General features: G+C 48.5%; 1 protein-coding gene across 1 annotated transcript in view; it reads right to left on the bottom strand.

The window, feature by feature from the left end:
- Positions 1 to 6,878, bottom strand: part of ACAN (aggrecan) — a 50,513-nt gene extending 43,635 nt beyond the window's left edge. Inside the window, exon 1 of the mRNA XM_086757143.1 lies at positions 6,784 to 6,878. The gene's annotated coding sequence lies outside the window, so the exon portion shown is untranslated. The remainder of the gene's footprint in view (positions 1 to 6,783) is intronic.
- Positions 6,879 to 16,056: the final 9,178 nt, after the last annotated feature.

Raw genomic sequence — 16,056 nt, 5'->3', positions numbered from 1 at the left:
AACAGAAGTGAAGTGGCCTGTGTGGATTGAGAAGCTGGAAAAGAGGCTTGTGTTAGCTGAAGAATACTTATTTTCCAGCTGCTCTTGGAGATATCACCTCTGCCTACAAACCTTACCTTGACTAAAAGAGAATGTCTGGTGGGGCTAGCAGGAGAAAGGACAGAAAACTGTTGACTCTTTGAAACAGGGTCTCTAGGGTAGAATACGTAGTTTCCCTAATGGCAAATGTAGATGAAAACTGAGGGGCACTTTCCCTAATTTCTTCAAGAGGAACGCCACTACATACTGTAGACAAAATGGAGCTGGCCACCACCCGGCTAAGCACCATGCCGTGGCAGGGTGATGTCCAGCAAAAGACAACTAACCCAAGAACTCATCTTGCTTCTCAGGAAGATTTTGCAGCCCACACTGAACTCAGTGCAGTCTTGGTTGGAGTGGCGATGGTGCCTGGGCTAGCTAACTCAGAGTTCCTTTGGGAATATTAGTGAGAGCTGGAAGCACAGCATTGAACATGAACTGAAATGACAATCTTGATTGGCTCTCAGATCTTCACGCCTGTAACCCTGTCTGGCTACAGCAACAGAATGGCCCAAACCAGCATTTACATACTTCAGAAAGGTGTAAAGGAGGATGCACACGCCTATCGGTGTACCGACACAGGAATAATTGCACAGATGAAATGGGTACAACACCACAGAGTGCTGCAGTCTCAGGGGCATGCTGGGGTTGGTCTGGAGCATTTAAAAAATGCTGGACAGATTCAGAGCTGAGCAATAAGAGCAATGAAGACTCTTCTGTTCTCTGCTAAACATGACTCAACATTACCAGTAGTGCTAAATAATTTTGTGCTGTCCTGTAATGGTCAGGAAACCGTACATTGAGACTGGAAGGTGATCTCTGCTGTTAGCTAGCATCAAGGGGTTGTTTTAGGAGGCAAACTGCAGGGAATCTGGGAATCTTGAAGGGACTTTTTGCTCTGTCTTTGGCAAAATGGCTTGTGATCTTGGAGGACACCAGGAAGGGTCAAGATCCTGTGAGATATCTGACCGAGCAAAGGGGTGACCCCCTTTCCCTGCTGACATGTGGTGATGGCTGCAGGACAGCTCCAGCTCTGTGGCTGCTGAGCACCCTGGTATTTGAGAGAAGGCGCAAGTAACATCAATAAAGGGCTGAGGTGGGAGCCCAGCATCCTCCACTGCACAGCCTGGCCGTGTCACCTAATGCCAGTGTAGCAGGCGGTATTAGCGGATTAAGTACCCCGCAGTCTGATTGTATCACTTACATACCAATTACTGCGAGACAGCAGGGTATTATTTATACAATAAGTGCTATATAAACCAGCAGGGTAATATTTAGAGGGCAAATACTACGGAGAGGAAGGCTGCAATTTGTTCTGCAGCAGCAGGATGTTCTGTGCACTCCAAAGCACCGAGCAGCATTAGGGTGACGCTTACACGCCAACTGCCGTATGCAGACAGGGTATTATTTAAACCCCAGATACAATGGTAGGGAAAGAGTATTATTTACCAACCAGACTGAATGCAATAGCAGCAGTGGCAGTAACTGCACAGTATAATTTACAGCAGAGGAAAAGACATCATTTGCAGACCGGTTATTACAGAATGGGAGGGTATTCGTTATGGTACAGCACTAAAGTATTGCTTTGAAGTCAAGCGCTATGGAGGTACAGGGTATTATTTATACACCAAAGACCATAGAAACCATTTTTCTGGGGTAAGTAATAGTGACTGTTAATCATTTATATGAAAGCCATCCCGTAATTTCCAATATGTGACCTACATGATTATTTCAGTCTTGAAACTCTGGTACAAATGATGTAATGTTAATTACACTCAGATCTACAGTGCTGTACCACAGTAAGCTGGAGTAATCTTCTGAAATCAAGAGATTTGTGCCAGCAAAACTACTGAATCTGCCCCCGCCCTGGGCAAATCCTGTGGTGTCCGGGGATTTCCAGGGTTGTGGTGGCGATTTATCCCTGACCCTGCGTGGGATCCCAGCAGGACCAGCAGATTTTACTGTGGATTACAGGTTATTTGATTGCCTGCACAGCGTCTGCATTCCCGCTGGAGGTGTGACTGATGGATGGGGGCTCCAGCTGGAAGTGATCAGCACCATAACTTTCACCTGTTTATCAGTTGCTGCATTTTTTTGCCTCTGCATTTTTTTTTACACATCTTTTTCCTCCAGTCTGTGATCTAAACTCAGTTAGGAGATGTTCCTTTGTTATTTCTTGTTAGTTTTCCCTATGGATCTTTTTTTCCTGTCAAATTATTCCTATTTAAATTTCTCGCCTATTAGGACAAATCTGTATCTCGTGCAACCATCACAATTCCTTCTGTCCTTTGGTGGTTTTCTACACTACTGCTAATAAAGGGTCTGAGCCCTCTGCCCAGTGCTAACCAAGGGCATTTGAGAAGCCAAAGGCAGATAGAAATTGCCAGACCAGATGAAACCGATGGTGTGTCCAGGCCAGTATCCTGTCTTGGACAAGACCTATATCACCAGCTTCAGAGCGAAGTTCTCATCATCGAAAAATAGGGAATAAATTGCTGAGGAGGAAGTTTCTTTTTAACACTAGGCATTTAGTGGTTACCTTATGCCTTCAAGCATGAGTATTTACATTCCATATTCTCCCGCTAATGTAAGCTAGGTTTATTGGGCATGGCTTTACTCCTCTCAGGCCTAACTCATGAGCACCACGCTGCCAGAAGAAATTTCCTGTCCTGATCGCTTCATCCCTACTACACAATGTGGTTGCTCTAGCAGAAACTCTTTTGTCTCATGTTGATGTGGCCTCTGTTGAAGCGAGTGCCTTTCTTCCGGGATGTGCCTTACCCACAGCTGGGCCTGGAGCAAGGCTGGGTTCAGCTCCTTCCACCTTGTGCAGCATCAAGGTGCTTCAGCAGATCTCTGGCTCCCTAACATGGTGGGAACCAGGACTATGCCCCTGTTCAAGGTTCATGTGGTGCCTCACTAACTGTAGTAGCGAGTACGGCTGCCAGGTCAAACAGCACCGGCTTGTCCTTCCCGGAATATTCCATCGCCCAAGTTCTTCGCAGCAATCACTGCTCCTTTCTATCACAAGCCTCCACACTCTCAGGACATGGTGACAACCTGGGGGGAACGGAGCAGCAAGGCAGAACTCCTCATCTGAGTTAATTTTGGGTCTCCCCCAAAGTTCCCTCCACTTCAAGTGCCCCAGGTGTCTTCTGGCTTGCACTGGGGTTTGGAGAAAAGCCATGACTTGCCATGCCTTGGTTGACATAAAGAGCAACTACAAAGGTGAAAACCCAGACCATTATGCTTGTCAGAGGTTTCCCATTCCCCTGCATTCATCTCTCGCTCCCTTTTCTCATCAGAGCCCTTTCTGTCCTCCCCTCCAGCTCACAAGCACAGCAAGGTTTCCTTCTCAGCCAGCCTCAGGGAATGGCAGAGCCATGGAAACCCACAGGCAAAGCCGGCTCCCAGGCTGCTCCTGTGCCGCTTATGCAGTGGGAATGGAGACCTGGTGGCTTCTGGACTTGGGTGCGTGGCCGACATGCCCAAGTCACATCATCTCCCTTAGCCTTTCATCATGGCTCCAGCCGCCTCGGTCAACAGGCTGAAGCCATGGGGAGCGTTAGGTCACTAAAGCTGACGGCACAGAGGTTGGGCTTGTAAAGTCAGGGGAAGGAAATCGGAGCGAGGTGGTCCACAGGGCCGCTACTTAACACCTCACGGCATTTCAACAGCTAAAGCACATGGAGGCTCGTTCCACCCAGGTGGAATGATTCTGGTATTTCTCATCATTCCCCCCAACCTTCTGCTCTCTGCTCTGTATGGAGCAATCACTGGGGAGGGGCAATATCATGCAAGGGAGAAATGGAAATTTTTATTAAAAAAGGGAAAGCCCAACAAAAAGCACACGGAGGGAAAAAAAAATGTCGGTGCAAAGCATCTCAAAAAAGGCTGTGCGGGTAGCACGACAAAACCCCCCACCTATTCATCAGGCCAACAAAAAGCTTCTTGAGATTTATACTGTGAGTCCATTGAGCGGGGAGGGAAGGGGAGGCGGCGCGCACACACTCGCCCTTGTGCGCGCAGGCAGAGCCCGCAGCCCCGCGCCCTGCACACAGGCCCAGCTGTTCTGCCCTCTCACAAGGAAGCACTGAGTTTTGAAAAGTAAACTGTAAGGTTTCCGTTGTTGCGCTGGGCTCAAGTTATTTTTTTTTTTTTTTAAATATATAACAGCTCCCTCTCTTTGCCGTCGCTCTCTCTCTCTCTTTCACTCTTTAAACAGCCCTGGCTGCTCTGGGCCGCTCGGCAGCCGTCGCGCGCTGGCTCCGTATGTGGTCCAGACCCGCTATGAACACGGCTTTTGTTGCTGCTGCTGGGAAGCTGCCTGAGAGCAGCACACACAGCCCAGCTTGTTTCACACGTGGAGCCTGCCATGGGTTTGGGGGGGCAAGAAGAGGAGGAGGAGAAGGAGGAGGAGGAGGAGGAGGAGGAGGAGGAGGAGGAAAAAAGTGGCTCCGGGAAGGTTGTCTTGTGGTAGAGCAGCCGTCCCACTACTGGCCAGGGAAAGGGGGAAGCAAGGAGACGGAGGAGGGTGGCAGTGGAAAAGATGTCTCAGGCAGCTAAGAAAGGTCCCGTTGATTTTTTTAAATGGGACCAGTTGGCCCTCCACCAGCCCACGTTCCCACATGGGAAGGCAATGAAGTCACTGGATCTGTGCAACAGAACGTTTGCAGAGGATCTGCCCCAGAGAGAGAAGAGGGTAGAAAAGACGAATAATGGAGTACGTTTTGGAGTTGCCAGGGTTTCTGATCATTATGCACATCCCTGGGTGACACCAGAGCACTGAACAACAATCTAGTCTCTCTTTTAATTTACACATCCATTCGTTTGTTTCTATCTTTTAAGTGATACCATCCATCCTCTTCTCCTCTAAACCCCTTACTGTTCCTCACTAATTAAGTAGTATTTTATGGTGATGAGCTGCTGTTTGCTCTGACAGTGCTAAGTCTCCTGAACTTTATTTAATATCTTATTTTCTTTAGTAAGTTTTTCCCTCCCTCTCTTTCACCCCCTCAATTTCCTATCTCATCTCTCTTCACTCATCCATCCTCCAGCCCTCGTGCTGCTGTCAAACTCTGCTACTGTACATGGAGGTGATTACAGGAAACATTAAACAGCAGTTCAGGTGGAACAGATGGAGTTTTCCCTCAAAGACCGTTCAGGCAGCTGAGAGCGCTCAGCCAGCACAGGTACATCTCCAGCCCTCACCCTCTGCCCCATCCGGCTGTGGTGAGAGGTGATGCCTCATTTTTCTGCACCCTGGCAGCAATTTGAAACATCTCAGAAAGGGGCAACATCTCCCCTTTGACCTATCAAGCAGATACAGTCTCTGAAGCCAGCAGGAAAATATAACGTCAAACAACCAAAGCAAAGAAAGAAATAGTTCTGCTTCCAACGGTGCGCAGGATTGCCCTCCTTTGCAGGATCTGCAGAACCACCAGACTCAGTCCCCAAACCACCTGCCCCTCTGCCCGGCCGGTGTCCTTTAGATGAAAACCAAAATAGTGAGGAATGCTAAAAAATTCCTCTCTCCCAACTATTTCGTTGTGGTATGTTCCCCTCTTTCCACACCTGGCAAAGTTATTTTAGAAAGTTAGGAAAGCTTTTCAAACTGAAGGGGTTTTTTTTTGGCTAAACAGCTCAAAAGGGAGAGGTTAAAAAGCATACTTTCTGCTACATGCAGAGGGTAGACTGCTACTTAGCACACGATTTAAGTGAAAAGTCTTAAAAAGTAGTAAATGAATGAAAAAGAAATTTCTGATAGCGATTCTGAAAAAGAAAACCTTTTTTTTTTTCTCTGTCTGCTGCTGCAGAAGAGCTCAGCTCTTTGCAAACTATTGCTAAAAATATGCTCCATCCGCAAATGGATTTGGAAAAAGGCAGGTACGGAGTAACGCCCAGAGCAGCTAACTGGAAATAACCCAGCAGACTCTGCCAAGCACCAGTCCCTGCCATCCTCAGGCAAGGGGAGCGCGCTGTCAAACCCTCTGGCATCCAGGCTCTTTTCATTCTCTTCCTGCACTTGTCAGCCCCTACGGAGCCTGATACCCCTCTAGCTCAGAGATCAGCCTCTGCATTCTGTACAGCAAAGCAATGATGCCGATGGAAGCAATAATCACTAGAAAACCCGCGGCTGTTTAGGACACCGGCAACAAATCGGCACGACGGCAGCCTCCTTCCCCAACACTCAGAAGCAGGATCAGAAACATCACTAGGGCTCGAGCAGTAGCTGAAATCCATCACAAAAAAATCACCAGTGGGTTGGAGGGTCTTTTGGGGAAGGAGAACGGGAATAACCCTCTCTCTGCCTCACGGTTTTGGCTATATATTTCTTAAGATGGACGGTTTGCATTCCCTCCCTTCCCCAAGCTGACTAACAAACTTAACACATAGTTGTTGCCTCTGGCCGTAGGTTTGATCCCCGTAAGGGATGGATTGTGGGTGAGGACCATTGTGCCGAGAGGCACGCCAGGCACAGGCTCCCCTCGACAGCAAGCGTTGCTTGCGGAAGGGAAACTCTGTAGAGAAACGGGCTCAAGCAGTTTACAACTTTTCTCACATTTCTCTGCTGGCTGCTCACCAGGGAAACAGCCAATCCACTGATGGAGAGCCTGCATCTTTAGGAGAGCATTGAGGAAAGAAGTAGGAAAGTTAAGGAAAAGATACCAAAGAGAGAGGAGGGAGGAAAGTGCAACACCTTACCTCTAACAATTCAGTGCAGTGCTTCCAGAATCTAAGTCCCATACACCTGGCAGAGAAATGAGGTGCTTTTTGGCGTTCAAGGAGGAAAGAGCTTGCCACTTCTTCCTATTACTGTACGTCTTCTTCACAATCTCCAGATGAGTTTTGCTGTCTTTTTTTTTTTTTTTTTAAATTTTCTTCTTCGGTTCCCCAGAAGAAATCAAAATTCCCTGTGTGGTATTTCAGGTCCTTTCAGGCAGTGGCAGCAGCAGCAGGCTTGAAGAGTAAGTACTGTGTGTGAATGGCAAAAAGGAGAGAGAGGGTTTCAGACCACGTTAGCTGCCACTGGCTGCAAGAGAGACCATCAAACTCCTGTCAGCCTCCTTAGATACCTCTTGAAGAGCTGGCAAACTAAGTGTATTGGATCCTCCTCTGGATTTTAGAGTAAAGGTAGGCAGGCATCCAGGGGGCAGGGGGAAATAGGAGGGCTTATGGACAGAAAAGGAAGCCCAGCCTCTTGGAAAGAAGGAAAAAAAAAAAAAGAAAAGAAAAGAAAAGAAAGGGGAAAAAAAAACATGACCAAAAAAAAAAAATACTGTAAATGGAGAAAGCTGAATGGGGAGTGGGGGATTAAATTTAGCCCTCTGGTTTGGAAGCAAACTGGCTGGAGCACCACAAGTGGTTGAGAGGAAAGAAATAGTTTATGCAATAAAAAGAGAATGTGGTTTATGCAAACTAAAATAAGATGAAGCTAATTAAGGAACCTGAGCAAAGTATGTGTGTCTGCAATGCAGTCAATATCACTGCAGTCTGAGGAGGAATGAGGAGATTTACTGGGAAGCCCAAACAGGACAGTTTAGGGAATTCTCTTGCATGGCCCCACCATCTGCAGAGGGGGAGGCAGTGATGGCAGTGGAGCCTGGTGCAGAGGGAGGGGAGGGATGCTCAGCATTAGGAAATGGAAGGCACCTGGACTGTTAATAACTGATAAGTGATATAAAGGTGGAGAGAGGAGGCTGTTGGGAGTGAACTTGTCTAAAAGCTGTCTGCAGTGAGCTGGGGAGAAGTACAGAGTCTGTAAGCACCTAGGGATGGTGGAGACTGAAGCAACCTCTCCAAAACTTTGGGGAGGATCCCATAACTAAATCCTTGGCAGGCCTGGTGCTGTGAGAAAGTGCTGAAAAGGCTGTAAAAGGTGTTTTGGTACTTTTAATTTTTTTTTTTTTCAGTGGGGAATTATGGTACCTTTGAGTGGGAGAAAAGGCTGTGCTCAGGGAAGAGGGAATTGGTCTGTTGCTGCAGGCTCACACCATGGATTGTGAAGGGGCTAAATGGCACTGGGGAGAAGGGAAACTGCTGAGACTTTCATAGTTGAGGAAAACCTCTTCTGGTCGAAAATTCAGTGGTGAGACTTGAGGGTGAGGAGAGGTCTTGGGTTTGAGGTTCCTCAGGCTTGCAAGAAGGCCCCACCTCAAGCTAAGACTGTCCATACCTTGGCTCAGTCTTTTCACCTTTCTGTTCATCACCACTTCAGCTGCTCAGAGATCTCAAGAGATCGAGGTGGGGTGACCCTGAGTGAAGAAATGCAGCTGTGCGGTGCTCACCGGGTAGCAACTACTCACAGCTCCTCCATGAAAGTCCCTCTGCCAGCACATCTCCACCGCAGGAGGCTCAATCTCCAGCCTGAAGGAAAGCCTTCATGCAGGCTGTGGCTTGGGTCGCCAGAGAGAGAAGAGCAGGAGACACTGAGGTGAATGATTTTACAGGTCAAATTGTATCAAGTCTCAACAGCCTTCTTTCTGCATTACTGTTACTCTGGAAAAGTTTTTGAAGCCCTTAGTTTTTTAAAGAGTTTTTAAAAGGTGGGAAACCCTCTGGGTTTAAGGAGAAAGCTGTTTCCCCTAATGTGAAGGAGAACATCACCAGTCTAAAGTAAAGGTAAAATTCAAAACTGGGAGGCCCACAAAGAGGATTTTTCCTCTGTCATACAGTATGCACACCTTTCATCTGGTGTGCTTGGGAGTTTAAAGATCTGTGATGGTTTTGGTGCCCTGATTCTGCCTGGGGCAGCTGGGGGATGTCAGGTCTGCTCTGTGCCCTCCTTGCACCCAAGCCACCTGCCTGCCCTCAGCCTCTCTCTCTTTTAATATGATCTTTAATATCCACACTGCTTTATGTTTTATGATATAATAGTTTTTCCTCCCTCCATGAATTTTTTTGATCCCATGCCTCATTTCAAGGCTTGCTTCCTTGACTTTCACTTTTAAACCGGAGGCTTATAACCCCTTCGCAGCGTTCGTGCCCTCTCGTGAGAGCTGTGCATCCATCATCCTGACGGGTAATGCTCCCAGATCACAAAGCATGGAGACACACTTCTTCCCATGGGTACCTTATTCCATCTTAGAGATTCACGACCAGATTTAGGTTGTGAATCTCCCCCTTGGATCATCTCCCCTTTTTTTTCAGCAGTGAAGTGCCGGATGTTAATGTGAAAATTTTCCAGGCGCCCTTATGCTAAACGTCAAAAGGGCAGTGAGGGAAAACTCCACAAACATTAGAAAAACCAGTCCATTTACAGCCCCATCTGAAATTCTTGAACTTTATTTCCCCCACCTCAGTGTATGAATGCTTCCTGTCCACATCAAAATCAATCCTCCATCTGTGGAGGTCAAGTGCAGACCTACCCGCCAACTCAAAGGGCACCAGATCCATCCCAGGGGTTGCCACCACCTCCCGCTGCTGGGCAGCTCAGGGCAGACAGAATGGCGCGGGCTGAGCCAGAGCATCGCCTGCCTCCCCTCCTCGCTGGCTGGGGCGTCTCCACTCTGCAGTGGGCAGCTCAGTGTAGATGCATCTGTGAGAGGAAACAGGCAAAACACGCTTCAGATGGGACATGATGGCTCATGCCATAGGCAGGACTCGATATTTCCAGCTGGGGATAAAAAGCACGTAGACAGGAGCTGTAAAATATGACCTGACTGATTTTGTTCCAACTCATGTACGTGAGAGACTCTGAAACATCTCATGCCTGACCTCAGCCCTTTCTCCTCCGTAACATAAAGACCTTTTGGGAAATGTATATGTTCAGTTGTTTTGCTGTGGAATAACTGTGAGCCCTGTGTACCCTCTGCTGCCACTGTGGTTTGGCGAAGAAAATCCCATCTAAACTTTTGGTGAGCTTAAGCCAGGGAACAGAGAAAATTCCACTTCGGAGTTGACCAGCTAGGAAAATGTGATGCTCTGCACAAAGTGGTTTCTTAGCAACTTCAGTAAAGGGGTAGAGACTGCTCAGTACCTGCTGGCTGTCCCAGTTTTTTGTCTGCATCAGGAATGATTGGAAAAACAGCTAAATATGTTGAGAGAAATTGTGATTCATGAACTGCTCTTGTGTTTGTTTGTTTTTTAAGCTGAGGAGAAGCCAGGTCAAAAAAAGTCACATAGGTAGCTTTTGTTTTTTTTTGTTTAAAGCAGGGAAGCAACAATTCAGAGCTCTTGAAATACAGGTAATACATTGCAAAAGTGCTTACAGTTAGGTAAGATTTTTACACGTCATTATAATGTTCAAAGGAGGCTTGTGTCTGTTCCCCATGAAGTTCAGCCTTCAGGGAGTGCAAATATTTGAACAGAGAGCAAACCCTGTGGCCAAGGAAGAGCGAATAATAGCTTTGCCTTGAAAACTACTGAATATCCAGAATTTGCATGGTGGAAGCAGTCACTGAATGAAAATAGGCAGAAAAGGAATAAAAATACCAGACAGAAAAAGGTTGTATCAGTTGAGGTGATAGTTGCTTGCAGTTTTCCAAAAGCAATGAAAGACAGGCTTGGGTGTCTTTCCAGCCGAAAGACAGAGAGGGAAAAAAAAAAAATAAGGAATAGAGCAAACAGTAAAATAAAGATAAAAACCCTCAAACTGCCTTCAAAAATTGCGTAAACCAAACTACTCACTGTTGGGAACTACTGCTCCTTCCCTGCAGCTGTCAGGTCAGCCATCTCATGGCTCTCAGCTCAAACCCTTCTCTTACTCTTGGGATGAAAAGGAAGGTTTTCTGTCCCTAGAACACTTATCATTTCTAGAATTATTGTGTTCTATTAAAAGCTAATCAGATATTAAAAAATCCCCAAACTGCAGGGGCATGAGAAGGAAGTATGGGATCCCAGCTACTCTGTGCTGAGGTGGCTGGGTGGGGTGTGTCTTCAGGCACAGAAGGCACTGAAGATCTTGGGGCAACCCAGGAGCTTGTACCCAAAAAGTACTGTTCATGCTTTTACAGTCAGTGTCTGAGGAGTTCAAAACACTTTACAGAAGATGTTTCTTGACCAGGTGTCACAGGTCCCTTTAGATAACAATATCTGAGATCTCGCTGCCACGTGGTGCTGCCGAAGCCCTAGCCCCGCGCAGAACTGCGGCACACAGAGGTGAAATGACTTGCTCAAGGTTATGAGTGAAGCCGGTGTCAGAGCCAGAACAGCTCCGTTCCCAGCTCTATTCTCTCTTCCAAAGCTGACAAAGACCTTGATCTGCTGCAGCAGCGCAGGAGGGGGCAGGTTTGCCTGCACTCAGTTCTTTTTTCTGAAGCAGTGATGGGCAGTGATGCTCTGTGAGGCTGAGGCTGCCACTTAGAAAGCTCTGCTGTGCTTTGATCCAGGTGGGAAAAAGCAAAAAAGCAAAAAAGCCAGCTCCCACCTACCTGCCAGTCCAGAACTCGCCCCCGAGCAGTGGTGGCTGGGAAATAGGGAGCAGAGGCAGCAGGCTGTCAGCCTCCATGCCTCCCGCAGCCAGACGAGCACTGTCAAAGCGAGCACGCTTCATGCCCTGACTGATGAGAGAAACGAATCTCTAATTGAGAGGGTGGGGAAAGGGCTGGAATGGCCCCATTTTCTGTGTTTCTGCTCAGGTGCTTGACGCTGTGTCTTTTCTAGCTTTCAGGTTGAGCAGAAAGCTCAAGAGCAGATTCCTCTGGTTTCCCCAAGGGATGGCCTTCGGTGTCCTGGAGGTGAACCTCCTGCACCGGGAGGAAAACCCTCCAGAGCTGGTGCTGAGGCACCACTGTGTGCACCAGCAAGAATTGCCTCCAGTATGTCATGGGCAAAACCTGAGTAGCTGTTGCCCAAATGCCGCTGTCAGGATGCCTCAACATCAGCTTTGACCCTCATGTATGGGTCCTGTATTTCTCCAAGCCAAGATCCCAGGATGGGGAAAGCATGGTTTGATGTAGAAGTGTCCACGTCCCTGAATAGCCCATGTCGCTGGGTCCTGGGGGAGACTGTATGGTCTTACTTTGGGGTCGCACTGGAGGGATGGGAGGAGACACTGCCAAAACCTCTCCAGTAAAAAATTAGGAAGGCTCTAAAAGCTCCCAGGAGAGGCTATGCCCACTGAGACATTGCCCTGAGAGCATGGGAGGGGACTGAAAAGAAATGAGTCAACATCTGGGGGTAAAAAGGGCATGGAGGAGCCTCCCCAAAAAGACAGCACCTGTGCTGCTTTATTGCACAGTGAATATCAGCCTTGTTGGTGTGGGTGGAAAACTCACCCCATATTTAAAAAGCAAACCCCATATACACACACAACTTCTCCCAGCCCTGCTTGCATCCCAGATTGGAAACGGTGCCCTTCCTGAACCTCCTGTGCCGGACAATGTACCTATTCAACCTGCAGCGACCCGGACGCTCTGGCTCCCGCTGAATGAGCTGCCTTCTGCTCGCAGCGGCCGTCCCCATGCCGGCAGACATAAACAGTGGGGCTCGCCCCCACCCCGATATTGTGACTTGTTCATCACTTGATAAAAATAGAAGCCCAGGCTGGTGGGTGGGATGGTGCGCATAGATCAGCATTTGTTTGGCAGTGGATTTTTACAAAATATTTTCTCCTTTTAGCTTCTCTCCTGTGCTCTCGGTGTCTTTCCGATTGCTCAACAGGGCTGTACAGAGGGAGTGGGGATGGACACCTCCGGTCATAGATTTGGTGCTGGGCAGTGCAGGCTGCCTAGATGGGGCCTCTCATGCTTGTCTTGGCTGCCCATCATCTCATCCCCATCCTCAGATGACTGTCAGTGGGGTGTGAAGAGTTCCACTAGCTCAAGAACATACGATGTTAGGGCTTACGCTGCCATTTGGGCTGGGGCTTGGCACGTGGAGGGGATGGCTGGCACCCTGGGCCTGCTCATCCTTCTGAGGTCGCAGAGGGCACCCCCGGGAAAATCCCTTCTGCCTTTAGCAGGGCTTTTGGGGTGTAGGGAAGGACTGGCATCATCTTGGCGAGGGGAGTGGGCACAGGGCAGGCTGCAGCCTGGGGTGACAGGGCTGCATGGGGCTGTTAATCAGCCGAGACGTGACTGCACGGCCTGTCCGGTTCCATCCATGCCGCACAAGGGACCTGCTGTCCCTGCCGCAGTGCAGCTCCGTGCTCAGAGTGTGCAGTACGTGTCCGGCCTTCCTGACCATCCCCGGGTGATGGTGAAATAGCTTTTGTCCAGGAGGCACGCTGTGGACTGCTCCCTTGGCCAGGACGATGCTGCGTGCTCCTCCCTGCCCATGCATGCTCCCCTTGGACACTGCTTGCCCTCGAACACAACCTCTGGCTCTGCCTTTCTCCTTTTTTTTTCCCCTTTTTGCACACATGTATGCCCTCACCTCACCTTGTTAGTCAGCTGCTTGGACTGAACCTAACTTCACCCCCCTCCCAGCCTCCCTGATGGAGACCTGCAGGCTCTGCGAGGAAACGTGGGAGTGGGCACCTGGCAGATTATTTATACAATGAATGAATGAAAACAGTGCTAATTTTACGTTCCTCTCAGCCTGGGATGGAGCAACACGGGAATACAGCACCTTTTGTACAGGCATAGGACACCTCCTCTGTTTGCTCTGCTCCCAGAATGCCTCTTCTCGCCCCGTGCAGTATAAACAGGTCGCTGTTGACCTTGGAAGCTGGCGGAGAGATTACGTCAAGCCTGGCAGGTTTGCTGGGCTGAATATTTACGGTCTCGCACCCTTTTGCTTTGGCTGCAGAGGTGACGTACGCGGTGCACACTCAACCGCTTGCCGGGCTCCAAAGTGGGGTCGGCCGCCTCTCCCCGCATGCCGATGTGGCAGCGGGGAAGCCCGGAGGTCTCCCTGACTCCCAGGGAAACTGGCTGCTTGGGGGAAATTCCACAGAGAGTTTCTTCTTTTACTTAATTTGCTTTTTTTTTTGTTGAATGGGGTTTTTGTGGCATTTGGTTTGTTCTGCTGAAAGGTGTTTGCTCACCTGAGCTTGGTGAGGAAGAGATGGAGAGGGGATGCAGGAGTGCAAAAAACAGGCAGCAAATAGGGTCTGGCAGCAGATGTAGCTCCATCTGCCTTCTTCAAAAAGCTTTTCTCACCTTGGTGGGCCGTGTGAGACTCTTCGGCTGCTTTGAAGGTGGGAGAGGTGACTGGACAGCCTTTTGACATGAGCACACCAACGCCCATCCACAAAGAAATATTTCAGTGGATTTGTTGGCAGTGAAAAGGAATCTTAGCAGAAACAATAGCCTGCTACTGTGGAAGAGGCTGCTTGGCAGCTCTGGGTACGGCTTGTCCTGTGGCCAGTATTGCTGAGAAACAGGAGGAATGAACCTCTGCACCCCAGTGACGAGAGGTGAATGAGGTGCTCCTCACCCAGAGTCACTTACTTCTGGAGGGGGAAAGGCTTTCTCCTAGGAGCATCTTCTGTATCCCCCACTGAGAAGGTCATGGCCATTGTGATGACAGCTTCAAAGTCCCTGTCAAGGACCAGGCCAAGGCACTCTGTTGCAAAGAGCTTTCTGCTTTCCAGGAATCCTCCAGGCTGAGAAGTTTCAGCTGATAAATAAGGGGATTTCAGACTGACTCGGCTTCGCTGGCGTGCAACAGCCCAGAGGTCATTTTTTAAGCAAAAAGTCCAAGAACATTCACAACAGGCAGTGGGGTTTTCTTACTGTAGTTAAATGGGTTTTCAGTCCTTCAGCAAGAGATGTACAATCATCTTTTGTGGGTCAGCGTTTTCTGACATCCTATTAACGCAAGAATCCCCCTGAGTCTTTTAACCCTCTCAGTCCTGCCCCAGAGTATCCATTTTCCCTTTCCCATTCATACCTCAGTTCCTAACTTCCAAGTGAAACAGGTTTCATGCTGGTGAACAAGAAAATGTAAAAAAAGTCAATCTCAAAACCAAAATCCTACTAAAAGCTCCACAATTTGACAGTAATATTTATACAGACCCACATATATCAGGTGTGGATTTGGGATCACTGCTGGCTGTTGCTATCTGCCCCCTTCTCTTTTCCTGCTCAAGGGGTCAGAGCTCAGTAGCAGACTTGTGCAGAAGGAGAAGAGTGTAAGGGCCTTCTCCAGGCACGACACATGGAGATCTTCATAAATTATCCAGCCCCAGGCTGACAGTGAGTTGGCAGCTTGTTCCTTCCACTTCTCCTACGTTTATTATTAGTCTTTCTCTTTCTTGGTTTGTTTATCTATGAAACCTCATCCTCTGGTTTCAGTGTTTCACTCCTTGTTTTTCAGTCTTCAGCAAATGCATCTTTTTGTTTGCCATGGAAGAGAGGACATTTCTCTGTCTGGATCGTAGGGTGTGTAGGCGGAGCTGGAGTTTTAATTCAGAAAGCTCAGAAATATCCTCAGGGTCACTCCTAATAGCACACCTCATCTTTTTCTGTCAGTGGAAGATATAACTTGCCTCATCTTTTAGCTCTGAGTACTCAGGGGGGCAGATCAAACCTTCCATTAAAAACCTGTGGTTGGAGAGCAGGTTGTGACCCTCCCATCTTTCGCCCAGCACTGGAGACGGTCTCTGAGGAGCATCCAGAGTTAGAGAGATCCTCGTATGGTTCTCCACCACCAAACTCACCTCCAGACAACCTCCTCCTTTTCCTTAGCTCCTCGCAGCTGAGCCCTTCGCTGCACGTTGACATCTCTCTGTGCCCTCTGCTGAGGTCCTAGGCTGATGAGATAAACAATAGGTGTTTGAGGCTGGGTTGAGACATAGGTGGAGTGGCTGGTAAGAAAAACTTGCTTTGGCTTGTGCTTGTGTTAGGAGAGAACATCTTAACTGCCCTAGGTTTTTGCATCCGTGCTGGGATTAAATCCGTACTCACTGCCAAATACTGGACCAAGTAAGGATGCAAGGGAGAAGTCCTCAGGACACCTTCCCAGAAGTTTGTATGCTTCGACTTTACCGATTGCTGTTGCTTTCTTAAAAATCCATCTGGGACTGGGCTCAGAGCTCTTAACAAGTCTCTCTTTGACAACTGCTGCTTCCTGGCATCTGTACTTTTTTGT

Source organism: Chlamydotis macqueenii, chromosome 12 (genome assembly GCF_036417535.1).
Source record: "Chlamydotis macqueenii isolate bChlMac1 chromosome 12, bChlMac1.mat, whole genome shotgun sequence".
NCBI classification, from domain to species: domain Eukaryota; kingdom Metazoa; phylum Chordata; class Aves; order Otidiformes; family Otididae; genus Chlamydotis; species Chlamydotis macqueenii.
The sequence above is the reverse complement of the archived record's forward strand: the minus strand, read 5'-3'. Positions and strand labels throughout refer to the sequence as shown.